The sequence below is a fragment of the Chanodichthys erythropterus genome, chromosome 11, assembly GCF_024489055.1.
Source record: "Chanodichthys erythropterus isolate Z2021 chromosome 11, ASM2448905v1, whole genome shotgun sequence".
Classification (NCBI taxonomy): Eukaryota; Metazoa; Chordata; class Actinopteri; order Cypriniformes; family Xenocyprididae; genus Chanodichthys; species Chanodichthys erythropterus.
In genome coordinates this window covers 10,137,677-10,158,225 of record NC_090231.1, presented here as the reverse complement: position 1 = coordinate 10,158,225, position 20,549 = coordinate 10,137,677, and the positions used below count along the sequence as shown (strand labels likewise).

The 20,549-nt window shown below is 38.9% G+C and overlaps 1 protein-coding gene across 2 annotated transcripts in view; it reads right to left on the bottom strand.

Annotated features, from left to right (window-relative positions):
- shroom4 (shroom family member 4) overlaps window positions 1-20,549 on the bottom strand; it is a 71,527-nt gene that overhangs the window by 22,075 nt on the left and 28,903 nt on the right. The window lies entirely within an intron of this gene.

Here is a 20,549-nt window from a genome sequence, read left to right as displayed (position 1 = left end):
ACTGATTAAGTCTTCTGAAACACACATTTCTCTCTGCAAAATATGCTCTTCACTACTCTAGTTAAAATGTTTGTTAAGTCACTGTTCAACATTTTGAACAATTTCTCTGAACCTAAACATGGGAAGTGAAAGTTTCAATGCCTGTACAAAGGCATACATTTTTAATGATGTAAGGATCAAGGCAATTTATGATTGTCTGGTGTTAAAGGTGCCCTAGAACGTTTTTTTTTACAAGATGTAATATAAGTCTAAGGTGTCCCCTGAATGTTTCTGAAGTTTCAGCTCAAAATACCCCATAGATTTTTTTTAATAAATGTTTTTAACTGCCTATTTTGAGGCATCATTAGAAATGCGCCGATTCAGGCTGCGGCCCCTTTAAATGCTCGCACTCCCTGCCCCCTCCCGAGCTCTTGACTATCATTGCATAAACAAAGTTCACACAGCTAATATAACCCTCAAAATGGATGCTGAATATGTAAGTATAGTATTTATTTGGATGTTTACATTTGATTCTGAATGAGTTTGAGGCTGTGCTCCGTGGCTAAAGCTAACATTACACACTGTTGGAGAGATTTATAAAGAATGAAGTTGTGTTTATGCATTATACAGACTGCAAGTGTTTAATAATGAAAATAGCGACGGCTCTTGTCTCTGTGAATACAGTAAGAAACGATGGTAACTTTAACCACATTTAACAGTACATTAGCAACATGCTAACGAAACATTTAGAAAGACAATTTACAAATATCACTAAAAATATCATGATATCATGGATCATGTCAGTTATTATTGCTCCATCTGCCATTTTTCACTGTTGTCCTTGCTTGCTTACCTAGTCTGATGATTCAGCTGTGCACATCCAGACGTCCTGCCCTTGTGTAATGCCTTGAACATGAGCTGGCATATGCAAATATTAGGGGCGTACATATTAATGATCCCGACTGTTATGTAACAGTAGGTGTTATGTTGAGATTCGCCTGTTCTTCAGAGGTCTTTTAAACAAATGAGATTTACACAAGGAGGAGGAAACAATGGAGTTTGAGACTCACGAGGTTATGAAACCCTGCTCCGGAGCAAGGTTAGCACTGCTTTTGTTGTTAAACCTGCATTGCGGTGCCAACTTTGTACAGTGTGAAACAATGTGATGTTAGAATGTTAGAATGACAACCAATTGTGTGCTCATATCTGTGTGCTTTGGACAGTCATGAAAACACTGCATATTGTATATTAACTGTAAATATAGCAGTTTAAAAATTGCTTTAGAAAATTAGACAATTTTTAGTGAACATGAGACTGTTTCATTCTTGCCTATATAGTCCAAAAACTCCATTCAGTATAAACTTGAACGTATATTCAGCAATACAAGGATGTGCAATGATACAGCTTTCATGTAAACAGGCCTTGTGCTGCATTCATCCAATCAATGACAGTGACACCACAAATATGCAAATAAGAACATCAACCCAGGGTTTGGGTATGTACAATATGAAACGTCAGCTTATGAATACCCCGGATTAATTTATGAGAAGTGTGAAACGTGAAGCAAGATAACCCAGAATTCCATTTACCCGGGGTTTAGAATGAAGGCAGGGAGGTTTCATGTGTGAAAAGCCCTATTGTGTCACACTGTATTACTGCATCCTAATTTGCATACTATCAGTCCTAAATGGTATTCGAAATTAGAATTAGTGCATCCCAAATTGTATCAAGTTTAAATGATACCAAAGGTACCCATATGGTCTACTATTTCAAAATTTGAAGTGCAGATCCATGCACACTTTAACAACTAATGTTAACCACAACCCATTGCGCTTTGGAGGTGGTCTGCTACACACTCAAAAGTACATTTTCTTCACAAAAAGAGTACATTCTTTTAGGCCATAGAACAAGTAGGCAAATTGAGAGACGGCATATATCTTTGACAACAAAAATTTGAGGTTAGCATTGCAGAAGAAAAAAAATTGGCCTTAACGCTGGGTTTAAAAACACATTAACCCAGGATTATGCCCTTATGTGACAATTTCTAACCAGGGTTTAAGTTTCACGTTTTGCTTTTACATGCTTTATAGGAACTGAGATTGTGTATGATAGCAAAGAACGGTAGTTAAACCATGAACTGATCTTATCTTAAGGTGTGATGTCACTGGTTATTGTAAGAAACATTGGTGACACACACAGATGAGTCAATAGTACTGTATGCTGTGTTCTAGTCAAAGATGCTTCCTCTCTTTTATTTTCACAACCATCATAGCCCGTTAGTAGTCTCTGTCTGTCTTATTGCAGGAAAAACATTAATTACCATGTCCATATCCAAGTAACAATTAGTCATTTGTTCAAGAATAATAAAGATCAAGAATATAGCATTTCTATTGTGATTTCTACAGAATGTAATTGAGATCTGGGAATTCTTTTTCTGCTAGGATCCAGATGGTCGTGTCATTACCTACATATTGAAGCAAACTGTTTCAAAGAGAAAATGCAAAAAGAGAAGCATAAAAACTAAATCACATTTGTCTGTTTCAATTTCTTTGTGCTAACAAAGTACAAAATAGTTGGTACTAATATGTGTTTTTAAACATTGTACCATGTTTCATTCATCTGTATGTCCCTAAATTCATGGACATTTGTCCTCAAATTAGCTAATAGCTAGTTAAAGAGCATCTGCTGCATGAAATTATATGCAACAAGTTCATTCTGTATTATTCCCGTGAAATAAATAAGCAAGCCTGCATGCATGCATTCACACACACCCATCTCCACTTTCAGTTGGCGCAATCATCATCATCATCATCATTTGTTCTCCGGTCGCCTGCTCCCCCGAAAAAAGCGAGCGAGACGCAAAGGCTGCATTCCATTTAATCACCCATGCTTTTACCAGTACGGGCACAACGAAAAGCCCAGTCCAGGAAGGGAGCAGTCAACAGTTGGGCTCTCCAGCACAATAGCTTGTTTGTTGTTTTGGATTCTCTTTCACTCTGATTAGTACTTTTCTATGGGAAAGAAAGAATGCATATAAAAGTGCATCACGGCCTAAAAGCTTATCAGCCACATCAAACCCTTCCTAACTATTTTGGACAGAAAAAAAAAGCAGAGAGATGTGTCAGGTCATGACCCCGTTGGCCTTTCAATCACACAGTATAAAGTAAATGAATAAAAGTGTGTGAGACTGCAGACTCAATAACAAACCGTTCTAAACAAGCTTTCAATAACAGATGTTAAAACAGATGCAGAGCAGTTCACAAGGCTTCATCCATGTTAACACCGCAATTCGTTTATTCTTTCCCTGGCAACTGAACAGAGGTTAATCTAACTGACGGCCTACATCTTGTCCACATGTCCAGTATATCAGAGTTATACCACAGAACATTTTTACCATGATGAGACAAGGCAGCCTATGGCACAGAGCCCTGGGACTGTTAATAAAAAAGCAGCAATTTCAATATGCGCAGTCCGACTGTAATGCAATCCCAAAGGACAAACCCACACATGAAGGACTGTCTGGACTGAGCACTTGACATAATCCAGGAAAAGGAGCATGTCTTTGTCCATTACCACTGAAATACAAGCATATACTCACTCGCACACTATTCATACATTTTTTATAAACTACAAATGCACAATATAGACCATATCGGTTGTTACTATATATTCAATTCTGCATGCTCATTTCTCTTATTTTAACATTTAGATTAAGTGAGCATTATATGATAGCAAAGGAAAAGTCAATCTTTACTAAAACTAATAATTTAATAACACTGATAAATACAAAAGTTCTGTCATGAAACTTAACGTAGTGCTTAACTCAATCTGCTTGCAAACACATCATTCTCTATAGGGTACAGCTGATTGGCTACTGATACAGCAGGAACCAATGAGCTTGACACTCAACCTTTAAATACTGGTCTGCATTTTCTCTAGCAGTTGCAACGCGCTTTCAGAAAACCTCCACCTTCCCCAGCTCCACCTGTATAGATCTGCTATGGGTAATTTATAGGGCTGGGTAAAAAAAATTGATTTCTCAATTTTAATTGATTCTGATTTTTATGAACCGATATCCATTCTTAAATCCCAACAATCAATTATTTGAGTGTTTTCAGTTGATGAATGAGCAGAATATGTAGCGCCTCCCATCCAATAAATCGCAATAATCTTTGTGATTTGTAACTTTTGATATGAAGCAAAGTCTCAGATTTCAAATGATATCCATCTGAATATGAGATTCAAAAAATAAATACCGTTTTGGCGCTGTTTAATGTGACGTGACATAGCGCTTTAGCACCTCAGAGAAGCGGCAGCGTGAAGCGCACTTGAACATCCTCTCCTCCGCTTTAATACCAGTTAAGGCTCTGGTATACTTCAAACGAAGTTCTTTTTTGTTCTTCTTTTAGGGGTAAAACGAAGTTCGAAATGCATGACAAGCGATATACTGTAAACGAACATCTGACGGCGCCCGCACTGCCGAAAGCGACTGTTAGATGAATATGTAAATATGTGCCGTGCACGTTCTTCTCTCAGTATCAAAATAAACACAACAAAAATGAGAAAACAGTAAGCATTTATTATAGAAAGCTTAAGAAAAGCGTCTGATCATAAAAGCATGGGTATGTTAGCACGAGCTCTGCAAAGTAGCACTCCAGTCACGTCACGTCTTCATATAGCGCTTTATTCAATAGATTGCTTAAAATCAAGCAGCTTTACAGTATCAAACATGAAAAACAGTGTTAGTGCCTCATTTTTTCGCAAGTACAACTTCATTTTGTACTATAAAGTGGATATCCAGTGTGTTCATGTTTTCACCCGCGGAGATCTTACCTCAACGAACTCAAACACACGAATGAGTCAAAGACGCGTCCCACGCGAGTGAAGGCGGAGCCTCAGCGCATACCTCCTATCATGTTATCATCATGGACCAATGGTGGCATGAAGGTGTTTTGCAGCTGGAACGAACTTTGGCAAGCCGTTTCGAACTTCCAAAAAGAACACAAAACGAACTTCGTTTCGGCCTTATTTTGTTCAAAATTACGTCACATCAGTTCGTTCTTTGATTTTGTTTGAAGTACACCAGGGCCTTTACAGTGTGAAATAAACATGAATAAACATCTGAAGGTATGTTAAAAGATACAGTACAACTTTGTACAGTACAAATCCGTATCATGTCTTGTGTAATAGCTCAATCAGTGTTTCAACCTTGAAAACACATCAATAAAACAGCTTGTAAACAATGCCACATAACGTCACATTAACCTCAGAAAAACCATATTCAGTGACCATAAACTCATTAGTCATCTAGAAAAGTGAATTCTAGAAAGTAGCATTCTGATAAATATAGCTATGCACATTACATATTCATTATAATGTTCTTCAATATTTAATGCATGTTTGAATAAATCAGTCATGACAGCCACGATTTAAAATGTTTATATTTAAAAAAAAAAAAAAAAAAAACTAATTGGAGTAGAAATATAATTATGTAATTAAAAAATGACAAACATCTTTAGCAAATAATTACAAGAAGCAAAAAAAAAAAAAAAAAAGATTATCCAAATTTCATACTATTGGCCAAAGCATTAAAATAATTATCACCCACCAATACATCCCATTCAAATTTGATCAAAAACATATTCAATAACACCATACACTGAGGCTGGCACATGGAAAGTTTTGGAGTCTGAAAGGTCTTAGAGTTTTGTTTTTAATATGTGGAAAGTCAGGAGGGGGGTGGTGGTCTTGGGAATGTAAGGAATGTCCATTGTTTTGGCATTGAGTCTCCTTTGTTCTTTCTTGTTCCTTAGAGCAGCGGACAGGGTCTTACCGCTAGAAGCTTCCTGAGTTTGCAGACTCTGTCTTTCATAACTCTCCTCCACGGCCTCTCCAAACCACAAGATCATAAACTCATAGAGTGAAGTGCAACTGGGGTTTCTCCCAAAGAGACCAGGCAACCTTTGATAGATGATTACTGAAGTGGCTCTCCGCACTTTATTTCCTCATGAGAGCAGTGGTGCTTACAGCTTTATATCAGCATTTGGCCAGTTGGTTTCTTAGAGTAGATTACAGCCATTGGTTCCTGTAATGTGATTTGCACATGGCTAAAAGCATCATTTATTAACTGCTCTTTTTCTATTTAAATGCTACAAAAAATGCTGAGACATGGAAAATTGGTAATGATTAAAGGTAATGTGTGTAATTCATCTATTTGAATTACACCCAATAGTGTGAACACTGTGGTGCTTTCAAAATATTCCTGTTTGTTTGAGCAGCTCAACATGTACATGTCAATTTCTGGCTCTGGGGTGGTTTAAACATTTTGTTGAACATTTCTGAAAATTGTCTTTATTTACTCACAGTTGTTCCATACTCATTATGTGGAACACAAAATAGTATATTTTGAAGAAAATTGGGGTCTAAACAACATCAAAATCAAAATCGATTGAAAAAATGTGGGGAATTACATTGCAATTCCATTTGATACCACTAGCAGGTCTAAAATGACACACTGCACCTTTAACATTTAAGCTGTTATGTATGGATTATATATATTGCAGTAGTTTTTTTTCTGGCAAATGGTGTATGTGCCAATTGCTCAACAACTTCAGATGTATATGCCAAAGCAAGACAGCACCACTTCCCTCCCTCACGTGGCTTTCCTGTAAAGACCTACCCTTCCTTTAAGTCAGAGCAAGATTTTATGAATCTAAATATCTTATACGCTTGCAGTCCAAATAAGGTCTGTGTTTCAGACTTGGCTTAAGTCAGGGACAAAACATGCATTTTAAAACAGTTCTTCCGCCCCTGACAATGGATATTTGCTGTAAATAAACATTTCTGTCCCATGGTTCCCAGCACAGCTCCTAAAGCAGCTATTACAGTCAGCATGTGTAACAGGAAGTGGGAGTTGGAACTAGGAGGAACCAGACATCCAGAAATTTCAGAAGCACACTGTTCTCTTTTGCAAGATAGGCACCACACCTCAAGGCAGAGCACATCACGTTTAGATAACATAGACAAACTGCACATTCTTTCAGTGTGTAAAATACATTTTCATTCTTTTAGTACAAGAAACAAGTATTCAGCTCAAAAGTTGAAGACACAATTGTGGGCAATTATAAGTTTGGTCCAATGAACAAAGTGCATGAAATCTGCATTCCAGACAGCTGCTGCTGAACAATAGAAAGTGTGTGTGCAGGAAAACAATACAGTGTGTCTTTGGACATGGCATCCCACAAACATCCTTTAACTGTACAGCTCACCTTCCCATTCACAAAGAGAAGCCGGGGAATACAACAGCTCTAATGCAAAAATATAGATAAAAATATATATATTTCATTACTGAACAATATCAATAAAATTAGTTGTGTCATTTAAACTGGATTTCTTTACACCAGTATTTCTCAACCAAAGGGGTCCCAATAAGCCTTAAAGGGGACCTATTATGTCCTTTTTCAAAAGATGTATTATAAGTCTCTGGTGTCTCCAGAATGTGTCTGAAGTTTCAGCTTAATACCACACAGAACATTTTTATAGCTTGTCAAATTTGCCCCTATTTAGGTGTGAGTAAAAACACGTTGTTTTAGTGTGTGTCCCTTTAAATGCAAATGAGCTGCTGCTTCCGGCCTGCTTTCCAGAAGAGGGCGGAGCTTTAACAGCTTGTGCTTTCTACTTAACAACAAAACTGGAGAATCTCACGCAGCCAAAATGTCAGAAATTGTCAGTAGGGGTGTTCAGCTTTACATAGTTCGAACCGGAGTCGGACACTGATGGAGAGACTCAGCAAGAAGTTACAACTTTTAGAATGCAACTGGACGTTTCTGAATGGTCAAGTTGATTCAACTCATCCATTAGCATGTATAATCATATTAATCTTTTGTGCAAATCCAGTGTTGAACTGACCCTTGTTTGTAAAGCAGACTGATGTAAAATGATTTGTGCAAATGTATGAAACTTTCTTCATCAAATTTCCTTCATAAATAGAATTCAGCTACAGTGTCCTCATTGGCTCAGATGCAGAGAGTCTATAGAGACTCTTATGTCCGTTAGTACATCCAATAACAGAACATATATGTTATGGTTTTTTTGGCACAGACATTGTATATCTCCAGGTGCTACAGCGAGGAAACAAATGGCGGACTGCTGCGGCTCACTCAGGGCGGTGTTTATGCTAATAGGGCAGATCAACAGTAATGGGCGGGGCTTCGGAAATCTGGAACCCCTCGTTTGGAGAGACCATTTATGATTTAAAAAAAAAAAAAGGAGCAAGTGGATTTTTACCGTTATAGGCTGGTTGTTCACACACACTGTTGTTCAAACACCTTATGAATGTGAATTTTGCATAATAGGTCCCCTTTAAAATGATTTAAATCATTAAGTTATTAAATGTTAAGTTATATTAACAATCTTAACTAAAATGCTAAAAAAATAATATGTACGACATTTAACTGACAACATATATAGGAGTTATTTATTTTTATACCACAGGGCTGCTGAATGCTTGATTTTGATTGGTTGACGGCATGCAATTATTTTCCAGTAACAGCTATGAAGTAGTTCCAGGTTTGTCGACTACCGCATTACAGTTTCATATCTCTTTGCCATATCAGTTATTTCCTTACAGCCAATGAATCAAAACCCACACAAAACACTGACAAAGCAAACAAACAAATATGATTAACAAAAAGATAATAAAAAAAAAAAATGACAAAAAAAGTCTTTCCCACTAAATTACCTTTTTTTTTTCTATAGAAAGCACGCTTTCTCCTTCTCTCTCTCTCTCTGCACACACACACACACACAGTACAGACACACACTTGAACACAGACTGAAACACGCACACAGAAACTTGTCAGCACTGACCTGCAATTTACTTTTTCGATAAAATAGTTTGTCATGCAAAGTGAAAATTTGCATGGCATTTCTCAGTAGCAAGGCGGTAATGTTGCTTTTTTAAAGTACAGCTTCGAGATGCTGCTACCAAACACTGTTGAGAGCTCACAGACTCGGGTCATTCTCCCTCCCTCTCTCTCTCATTCTCTCTTGTTAAATAACTGCCTCTCAATGGCTCAAGTTTCCGTTACTAGCTGATATAAGTGAAACAATTGACCACAGTCCTTTGAATTACTGAAAAGTAATTATACACATGAGTGCATTATTTTTCTGTAATTCAATAGCCTACTGTTTTGCACAATATTTATGAGTGCTGTGTATTCTTATGCTACTGTGAATAGTGTGTTGTTTGCTCAAAGCACCTACCCTGCAAAAACTAATTTCAGCTAAATTTCTAATGAATGGCAGGGAGGTTAGCATTAAACACACACACACACACACACACACACACACACACACACACACACACACACACACACACACACACACACACACACACACACACACACACACACACATACTTGTTTTTGTGAAATGTGGGGACATTCCATAGGCGTAATGGTTTTTATACTGTACAAACCGTATTTTCTATCCCCCTACACTACCCCTACCCCTAAACCTAACCCTCACAGGAAACTGTGCACACTTTTACTTTGTCACAAAAACTCATTCTGTATGATTTATAAGCCTTTTGAAAAGTGGGGACATGCTGAATGTCCTCATATTTCACCTCTTTTTGTAATACCTATGTCATACCCATGTCATTATACACATTTGTGTCCTGATATTTCACAAAAACAAGTACACACAAAAAAAACACTTTTGACCTTTCTGCATCATCTAAAATAGTTGTATCAGCTTTCTGCCGTTGAGTGTGTGTGTGTGTGTGTGTGTGTGTGTGCGCGTTTTTTTTTTTTTTTTTTTGCAAAAGGTTAAAGGGGAGGAACAGTGACAATGAAAAGTCGTTAAAGCCGTTTGAATGTTCTGACAATGCAGACACGATTTAAAACATGGCGGCAAATGCACTGACCTTAAATGACACAGCAGTGCCTATGTTAGATTTACTGCCAAGCAAGCGTTCTAACCAATCCAACACATTAGCATTATATAAAAACAGGTTACATGCAAAAAGACAGCATGTACAGCAACAGTCTATCCGCATAGAACAATCAAATCTGATTTTAAAAGCCTCCGGCACAGTCCTGCTGGTGTGACTAGGGATCAAACCCACAAACAGAAAAATACAAAACACGCACACACACACAGAGTAGGATGTGCTGCCTAGAAAACCACAGCAAGAGAGAAACCACAGGCAGGGTAATAACACTAAGACTGCAGCATTTCTGACCTGCAGCCAAATAAACGGATGTAAAAAGAAAAGGAATTTTTTCCATCTCTACACCCCTCTCTTCTCCCTCACTTCTGAACCTCTGACTCTGTGGCTAGCTTCTGCAGAGCTGGTGTTTGGATGGCTATCCTAAACCTAGAGGTTTAAAAGTTCAGATTTTTCTTCAGCTAAAAGCATGTTTACAGTCTGAGACTGTGATTCTAAATTCTCATACCTTAAGTTCACTCAAGTAGGTTGTGTTTTGTTGAATAATAATAAAAAAAAAAAAAAAAATCTCATGAGAATTCTTGTGTTTTGAGAATCTTGTGAGTGAGGGTTGGTGTTTGAGTATGGACCAAAATAAACAGCATATTGAATTGGTTTATTTACTACAGATAAGATAAACAGAGAATGTCAAGAGGTTAGAAGATTGTCGAGAGGTTTAAGAATGAGGTTAAAGAATAATGAGAGATTATAAAATGAGGTCACACAAGTTAAAGAACCTTGAAGCTAGAGAATGAGGTTATAAATGTTAGAAACTGTTCAAAGGCTTCAGAATAAGTTTACAGGTTAAAGCATACTCAAGAGGTTAAAAAAAATGGAGTTTATTATCAAGGATTTATAAATACTTAAATTCTAGGTGATATAAGTATGGTATATATTAAAATTCAATACAGTTTAGATTAGACAATTACATTGAGCATTATGATAGAAAGTATAAATAATGGATATTTAGAGAGTTGCTTAAAGTTTGTTAAAGATTTATTTTAACAGTGTTAGTAAAATTAGTGTTTATAAAGATTAGCTTTATGTGAGTGTTGGATAACAGCATATGTAATCTAAATGTAAAGTTATGAATTTAATTTAATGAGTTTTAAGTTTAATTAAATACTCAGCGAATTTTGATTAAAATAAATCCATAATACTGACAAGAAACTGATATGATACCAATAAATCGGGCTTCCCTAGATAGCGGTTTAACGATTAATCGTGATTAATCGCATCCAAAATTAAAGTTTGTGTATACATAATATGTGTGTGTGTAATATATATATATATATATATATATATAAATAAATAAATAAATAAATAAATGTATACATGTATATATAAAATTATTATATTTAAATATAAAATATTTATATTCATATAGAATATATAAATTATATATAAATATATTTCTTAAATACATGTGTGTGTGCGTATTTATATATACATAATAAATATACATAGCACACACACACATATTATGTAAACACAAACTTTCATTTTGGATGCGATTAATCGTGATTAATCGTTTGACAGAACTACCCCTAGATGTTATCTCAGGTTAGAGAATAAGGTTTGAAAAAAATAAAAAATAAACCGTTAAGAACCTATAAAATTAAGCTCAAGGGATACTCCACCGAAAACTGTCCCAGATGTGTATGACTTTCTTTCTTCAGATGAACACAAATGAAGATTTTTAGGAAAATAATCACTGTGTGCCTATATAATGAAAGTAGTAGGGCTGTGTATTGCCAAGAATCTGGCGATACAATACGTATCACGATACAGGGGTTACGATACAATATATTGTGTTATATTGCGATACTGTAAGAAAGGCGATATATTGCGATATTGGGGGTTTTTTTTAGAAAAAGGATGCAATTTTAGAAAAAAACGGTCATAAAGAACAACACCATATGCAGAAAATCTTACAAACAACTTTAATTTAAACAATACAGTATCATGTGCATTTATATCACTAATCACTATTTTGTGCAATCTAAGGGAAAATAGTAAAGTGACTGCAGGATTCTTTATTGTGTATGTTTTAAAGGTTCACAGTATAACAGTTTTTAATTTCTAAACTATTTAACAACTAGTGCATAGTCCATTTTATGACAATGTCTGTTTGTTTTTTATTTAATACTGTAAAGCTGCTTGCTTTAAAGCAGTCTAATGCATAAAGTGCTATTTAAATAAAAGTACCTTTACTGAAGTGATAAACTTATGCAAAATTATCCACATCGCTATGATCAGATGCTTTCTTTCTGCTGTCACCGCTGTCATTTTTGTTGTGTTTATTTTGTTTACTGAGAGGAAAACGTGCAGTAAATAACGTTACTACATATTCTATAGGTCTCTCTCAGCAGCGTGGATCGCGTCGGGATGTTAAGTGAGCTCTCAGATTCAATTTTAACATGTCATATTTTGCAAACAACTGACTCTTGTCGATCTCCTTAGTGGGTTCTTTATAGTTGCAGCCAAAATGAGTCCACACTTCAGCTCTGTATGTCACAGGAGAGGAATAATTCTATCGTCTTGTGAACTGGGTTTGCTAACGCTAACGCTATTGATGCACCTCGCGCTTCTCCAGCTACACGTCAGTTTACGTTCTGAGATAACGCTGCCATCTAGCGGTTGGGTTTTATACAGTCTGTGGTTTAAACCGAAGACAAAGCCACGAATCTTGGATGTACATAAATAAATAAATAAATAAATAAATATCGATACAGCGTTTTTTCAATACAGTATCGCCAAACATAATATTGCGATATTCACGTGTATCGATATTTTCTTACACCCCTAGAAAGTAGATAGTATTAAAAAAAAAATGACACTTCAAAAACCAAACCACAAAACCACTTCAAAATCCATACATCCCCAGTAGATGAATCAACGATAGGCGTGTGTAAGAAACATACTAATGTTCAAAATTTAAAACCATCACTTCAGACTAACTGTCATATGGCTCCATAAACAGATTATTTTTCTAAAAATAAAGGTTTTTAAATTATAAACTATTAAGAGGATATAAAATGGGGTAATACAAGTTACAAAATGGCTACAGAATGATGTTAGAGAATGTAAATTATATATATATATATATATATATATATATATATATATATATATATATATATATATATATATATATATATATATATATACAGCCCTAATATATAAATATATATTTATATATTAGGGCTGTCAACCTTAACATGTTAATGCATGCGATTAATTCAAAAACAAGTTAAATGTGTCAAATTATTTTAATGCGTTAAGGATTTTGAATTAATAATGGAAAGCATGTGAAACTGCGTCATAACGTAATTTACGTAACACAGTTAGATGATCTTAAAGTCCATGCTGATTATATCCGAGATGGCAGAGAGAATTATTCGTTCCAGTGTCTGTTTCGCTTTAAAACACAAACTCTCTGTCATATTGTGTCATTCTATCTGAAGAGCACGAGCCCTCCCGCCATGTGCTGTTCCTGTCTGAACGGAACGTGGAAACATCCCACTGATGTATGGCCAGATGATATGAAAACTATGTTTCTCGGCAGGATAAAGCAAACCAGCTTCTTGCTATGAAAGTTTTGATGGATGAGGATTGCAATCAAACTAAAGACGATTGTGGTGACGTACAGGAGTCATACATTTAGCATGCGTGAGTCTGTTATATTGATGCACAAACAAATTATGTATGAGTGCTCTCTCTCGACGCACTGATCGCACATTGTATTTATGCACAGACACATTTCAGTACATTCACGTTTTTTTCACACACATTCAGGATAATGTTTGAATTTGTTCTGTGTATGTTGCTGTGTCCTTTACTAAATATGCAGGTCAAGGCGGTTGGTTTAGTTTTTTTTTTTGGCATCTCCATGTGGTCCTGTTCAGTATCGCAACTTGACTTGTCTAAAATGTAAATAAGCTCTTTGCTGTTGCACATACTATGCTTTTTTTTTTGCTGGGATTTTTTTTATGGGTGCTTTGGTGTAGCCTACATAAATGTTTTAATTATATGAAATCATATCCTTTGGTTATTTGGTGTCCTTTTTTGGAAAGACATCTAAATTTACCTTAAAAAAAGCGGAAAAATACAGTTTTGTGGAAAATCACAATTCAATCTGATGGTTTACTTTTCTGGATATAGGCAATGATGGCAAAATGGACGTGTTAAACAAGATGAATGGTGTATGCTTAATTTCATGATAAGTGATTAATCGTGATTAAAAAAAAAATATTGACAGCCCTAATATGTATACATACAAATATTTCTTAAATAAATACATGTATGTGTGTGTATTTATTTATACATAATAAATATTCAGAATAAAATATACCAGAATATTTAAGCTAGAAAATGTGGTTATAAAAGCTCTAGAGGTTTTTATTGAGACTGTTGTTGAAAAGAATGAAGAGAGGAGATTGTAGGTTTATAGAGTGGGAGGAAGGGAGGACAGTATAAATAAATGCGAGAGGAGAAAGAAGATGATAGAGGGAGGAGCGTGGGACGTACACTCATCTGTCTGGTAGCTGCTAATGCAGTGAGGCCTCAACACACTGGAATGTGCTGGACTCAGTTGACTGGACATCCAGTCCAGACTCAACAACACACACAGCACCTCATTTACCCTGCACACATAAAGCTAGCAATAAAAAGTAAACATTTATCACCAACTGCATGTGAACGCATCACTAAAATTCTTCAAATGTTTGCGAGTGTGCGCATGTGTTTGTTAGACGCCTCAACTGCGCCTCTGCACACAGCCACAGTGAGGCACTATCACATGACACTTTGATTGTCCACATGCCTGGAAAGGGAAGAACCCCTGTGGTCAGACCAACACTGACCTGGATACAGCTTCAACATTTACTTCCTGATAACTATTAGCTAGTGATAATTAATATTGATATCAGAAGATCTGATCCTAGATCAGGCTACTCTGAGTGAGTCAAACAGGGTGTGTCATTCAATTTCGTCTGTCATGGGTGACAAAACTCTCCTGTCTGCCAAACTCTGCTGAGGTCAACTTGCATCACGTCAGCTAAAATAAACATCAGACACATAATCAGAGGCTACTGGTGGATTTAGCCACTGCGCAGATGCTCCCCCACAGCGAAACGCTGCATATCCTGGTCACATCCTCTAGGTGTGATGTTTCTGAAATGGCAGTTTTATTCATAACTATGCAATTTTCTGAGCAAAAACGGTCTATTGTCTATTACTGATAGTATAGTGATGGTAAGTTCACACACTAATCACTTGCAAACCACAGATTTTTCTGTTGGTCAAAGCAGTGAATTTGCATGAAATGACTGGATTTAGTCTACAAAAATTCACCACACATATGAAGTTAGCATATTAAGTTTGCTTATGTGTTTGTTTGTGTCTGTGTGTCTAAGTCAAAATGGCAGTTTCACTATAAAAGGTGCAATCACACTGCGGGCAAAAAAATACACTGTCTGTTGTCATACCTGTATGAATTTTAAATATGACGTAAAGCGATTATTGTGCCGCTGCCGCATTCCGCCCAGTGCACCATCCAATTCCTTCACAGAGGTGTGCCTCTGTTCCTTTCGTTAAACCAAACTTAAATGTGCCGAAGAACATGTTTTCAAAAGATGTAATATAAGTCTAAGGTGTCCCCTGAATGTGTCTGTGAAGTTTCAGCTCAAAATACCCCATAGTTTTTTTTTTATTATTATTATTTTTAACTGCCTATCATTATAAATGCGCCGATTCAGGGTATGTGGCCCCTTTAAATCTCGTGCTCCACGCCCCAAGAGCTCGCGCTGGCCTTAAACACCGTAAACAAAGTTCGCACAGCTAAAATATCCCTCAAAATGGATCTTTACAAAGTGTTCATCATGCAACATGTCTAATCGCGTAAGTATAGTATTTATTTGGATGTTTACATTTGATTCTGAATGAGTTTGATAGTGCTAAAGCTAACATTACACACTGTTGGAGAGATTTATAAAGAAGTTATAGTTGAAGTTGTGTTTATGCATTATCCAGACTGCACGTGTTTAAAAAATGAAAATAACGACAGTCTTGTCTCCGTGAATAAGAAACGATGGTAACTTTAACCACATTTAACAGTACATTAGCAACATGCTAACGAATCATTTAGAAAGACAATTTACAAATATCACTAAAAATATCATGATATCATGGATCATGTCAGTTATTATTGCTCCATCTGCCATTTTTCACTGTTGTTATTGCTTGCTTACCTAGTGTGATGATTCAGCTGTGCACATCCAGACGTTAATACTAGCTTGTGTAATGCCTTGAACATGGGCTGGCATATGCAAATATTGGGGGCATACATATTAATGATCCCGACTGTTACGTAACAGTTGGTGTTATGTTGAGATTCGCCTGTTCCTCAGTGGTCGTTTAAACAAATGAGATTTATATAAGGAGGAGGAAACAATGGAGTTTGAGACTCACTGTATGTCATTTCCATGTACTGAACTCTTGTTATTCAACTATGCCGAGGTAAATTCAATTTTTGAATCTAGGGCACCTTTAACATTCAAATCAGTTAACATTGTTAACATTAACATTGTTACAAAACGCAGTCTACAGTTGCTAAACTGCGTGATGTGCTTGATATAAAACAGCGTTATTAAAAGTGCATTAGGCCGCAAAAGAGATACTGTGTTCCCTAGGCTGCTTATACTGTATATATGTTCCCTCTGAGCGTGCGCTCTGAGAGGGGGCGGAACGTGCATATGCAAAGTAGCCTATACTGCGGGCTTCGGATATGCTTCGGACATGTATCCTAAATGGTCAAATATCCTACACACAAAAATGTCAAATTGCAGTTTTGGCGAGTATCTTCATAAACACAGTTGGTTATGTCTTAAATGAATGTAAACAGTTGAGAAAAAAAAAAGAAAAAAACATATGTGTAACAGTATATTGGATCTGTGCATCTCTTAAAGTGACAACAGCCTAATAAATCTGCTGCAGTCATTAAGGTAACACTTTATTTTAAAGTGCCATAGTTACATGTACTTACTATAGTAATAACAGTAAATTATGCATAATTACAAGTAACTAACCCTAAACCAAACCCTAATTGTAACTGTATAGCAAGTACATGCAGTTAATTAATAGTACTCAGTACTTATTTGAGTGATTACAATGCAATTATGGTACTGTAAAATAAAGTGTAACCCGTTAATGTTAATTAAACTACAAAAGACAAAGATGAAATCACTCGCTCTGAAATGCTCTTGAATAACTTTTATAGTTTTAATAAGTTGTTATTTTACATTTGATAACTTTATTCAATATCTGTTGTAGGCTATTACATATCTGAATACCACTGTTAGAACATCTTCCTGAAAAACCTAAAACAATGTTGATGTTACAGATCCCTTGTTCTCCTAGACTCCATTTCCCAAGATCCTCCTGTTCTCCACACCTGCACTCACTTCCCTCGTCATCTCCCCATCATCACGGATCACCTGCACCTGGACTCTATTGTTAGCACTCCCTTTATATGACACTCACTCCCTTCACTCCTGGTCCGTTCTGAATGTTGTTAAACGTGATGTTTGGTGTTTCCTTGCCACTGTTTGATTAAAGCTCTATGTTATTGTGGAAATCCGCATCTGCCTCATCTCTGCACCAGCATATCATAACAGAAGAACGGACCAAAAACTTTGGATTTCCACAGAATGGAGACTTTCACCAGCTCCCTGGCTCCTGCTCCTCCAAGGCCTCTCTCCCATCTGGCAACTGGCGATCGGCTCATCGGGCTTCTTCAGGTGGGTCGTTCGCTGGAAAGGTATGTGGAGGAGTTCGTTGAGCTTGCTTTCTTGTCTGACTGGCCTGAAGCATGTTTAATCTCCCTGTTTCTGGATGGACTGGACGAAAACACTATCCGTTTTGATGAACCTGATTATCGTTTCTCCTTAAGCGAAACAATCAATTTTATTTTGTGGTTAAATGGCTCCAAATTCTTCGTGGATGAGGTTCAGGATAAGTGTATGTCTCCAGTCCATCCAGAAACACGGCTGGCCGGGCCAGTCAGTCAACCTCCGTCTTCCTCCGCATACCCCTCCAACGAACTCCCTGCCTGCCCCAGGCTGGACCCATATTCCGCTACTGGGCCCAGTAAGCGGAGGAGGAGGAAGAAAGCGGCCCCAGTGTCTCCAGAGCCCGCTCCAGTATCTCCAGAGCCCGCTCCAGTATCTCCAGAGCCCGCTCCAGCCCTTTCCGAGCCTGCAGCTCCAACCCTGTGCGAGCCACCAAGTGAGGTGGCCTGGCTTATAGACTTTTGGACAGAGCCAAGTTCTCCAGTCTCCGCCGAGCCAAGTTCTCCAGTCTCCGCCGAGCCAAGTTCTCCAGTCTCCGCCGAGCCAAGTTCTCCAGTCTCCGCCGCCGAGCCAAGTTCTCCAGTCTCCGCCGCCGAGCCAAGTTCTCCAGTCTCCGCCGCCGAGCCAAGTTCTCCAGTCTCCGCCGCCGAGCAAAGTTCTCCAGTCTCCGCCGCCGAGCAAAGTTCTCCAGTCTCCGCCGCCGAGCAAAGTTCTCCAGTCTCCGCCGCCGAGCAAAGTTCTCCAGTCTCCGCCGCCGAGCAAAGTTCTCCGGTCTCCGCCGCCGAGCAAAGTTCTCCAGTCTCCGACGCCGCCGAGCCCTCATCTCCAGCCGCCGCCGCCGAGCCCTCAGCTCCAGCCGCCGCCGCCGAGCCCTCAGCTCCAGCCGCCGCCGCCGAGCCCTCAGCTCCAGCCGCCGCCGCCGAGCCAGCCGCTCCTGCCGCCGCCGCCGAGCCAGCCGCTCCAGCCGCCGCCGCCGAGCCAGCCGCTCCAGCCGCCGCCGCCGAGCCAGCCGCTCCAGCCGCCGCCGCCGAGCCAGCCGCTCCAGCCGCCGCCGAACCAACTGCTCCTATGAACTGTGTTTTTGAACCCTCCAGCCCAAAGACTGTTTCCCCTCCCTGCCTACCTCTCCCACCTCCATCCCGTTATGTTTGGACTGAACCGTCACCTCTAGCCCCTCGCCCAGATCTCCACCTCGGACCTCTGGGCGATTACCTTCACCCCGGCTCCAACCTCCCTCGTCTCCACCATGGCCCATCAGTCCACTAGTCTCACCAGTCTCCATCCTGCCCCCGTTCACACCTTGTTCCTTCGTCGGCCTGCCCTCACTTCTGGACTGCACTCCTCCGTCTCTGCTCCGTCCCTCCGTCCCTCAGTTCCAGTTGGCCTCCTCACTCTCCCCGGTGTTCACTTTGTTGTATGTCGTCTGCCTTCTACTGCGGCGTTCTGGAGCCCCCGGCTGCGCTCTCGGTCGGCGGAGCCGTGGATTCCGCCATCTCCCGCCGGTCCTTCAGCGCCGCCTGGGCTCGACGGCTTCAAGGTTTCGGCTCCTGACCCTCCATGGCTGCCTTCGGCCCCTGACCCTCCATGGCTGCCTTCGGCCCCTGACCCTCCATGGCTGCCTTCGGCCCCTGACCCTCCATGGCTGCCTTCGGCCCCTGACCCTCCATGGCTGCCTTCGGCCCCTGACCCTCCATGGCTGCCTTCGGCCCCTGACCCTCCATGGCTGCCTTCGGCCCCTGACCCGCCATGGCGTTTGAGCCCGCCCTGGAGACCTCCACTCCAGTCTGCTCTTCCCCCTGCTCCGGCTTGAGGTCTCCAGGGCGCCCACCCCCCTCCCGGTTGTTACATCTACGGCGCGAGGACGCGCCTACCGGGAGGGGGAGGTACTGTTACAGATCCCTTGTTCTCCTAGACTCCATTTCCCAAGATCCTCCTGTTCTCCACACCTGCACTCACTTCCCTCGTCATCTCCCCATCATCACGGATCACCTGCACCTGGACTCTATTGTTAGCACTCCCTTTATATGACACTCACTCCCTTCACTCCTGGTCCGTTCTGAATGTTGTTAAACGTGATGTTTGGTGTTTCCTTGCCACTGTTTGATTAAAGCTCTATGTTATTGTGGAAATCCGCATCTGCCTCATCTCTGCACCAGCATATCATAACAGTTGATTTAATTTGTATTTTTGTTTTGTTGTATTTATTTTATTATTTTATTTACTTGACTGTTTACTTGTTTCCTGTAAGTGTTTTGAGGACCTATTACTTTAGTTAACCTAGTATTAGTTTTTGCTGAAGTATCAGTTATTGTGAAATTTCACTGATATTTAAAAATTACTCATATCATGAAATAAGACTTGTAATATGCCCCACCAATAATAATCATGATTACAATATTGACCAAAACTATTGTGATTCTGATTTTTGCCATAATCGAGCAGCCCTACTTTAAGACCTTTCTAAGACCAAGTAAAGAATATTTAAGGAATAAACCAAAGGAAACACAATACATCAATATGTTCTCTAAATGTAAATGTCTAGGGAGATATCCATTACTTTAATATATTTTACAGAGAAGTAGCTTGAATACCTCTGCTCCCAACCACTATGGAAATATCTTTTACTGTATCTTCTGATCACACTGCAAAACAAGCTGTTCTTCCTCACTATTTTTGTCTTCCAGTTCTCCAAATGTCTAAATATTCTTAAATCAAAATGCACTTACTGG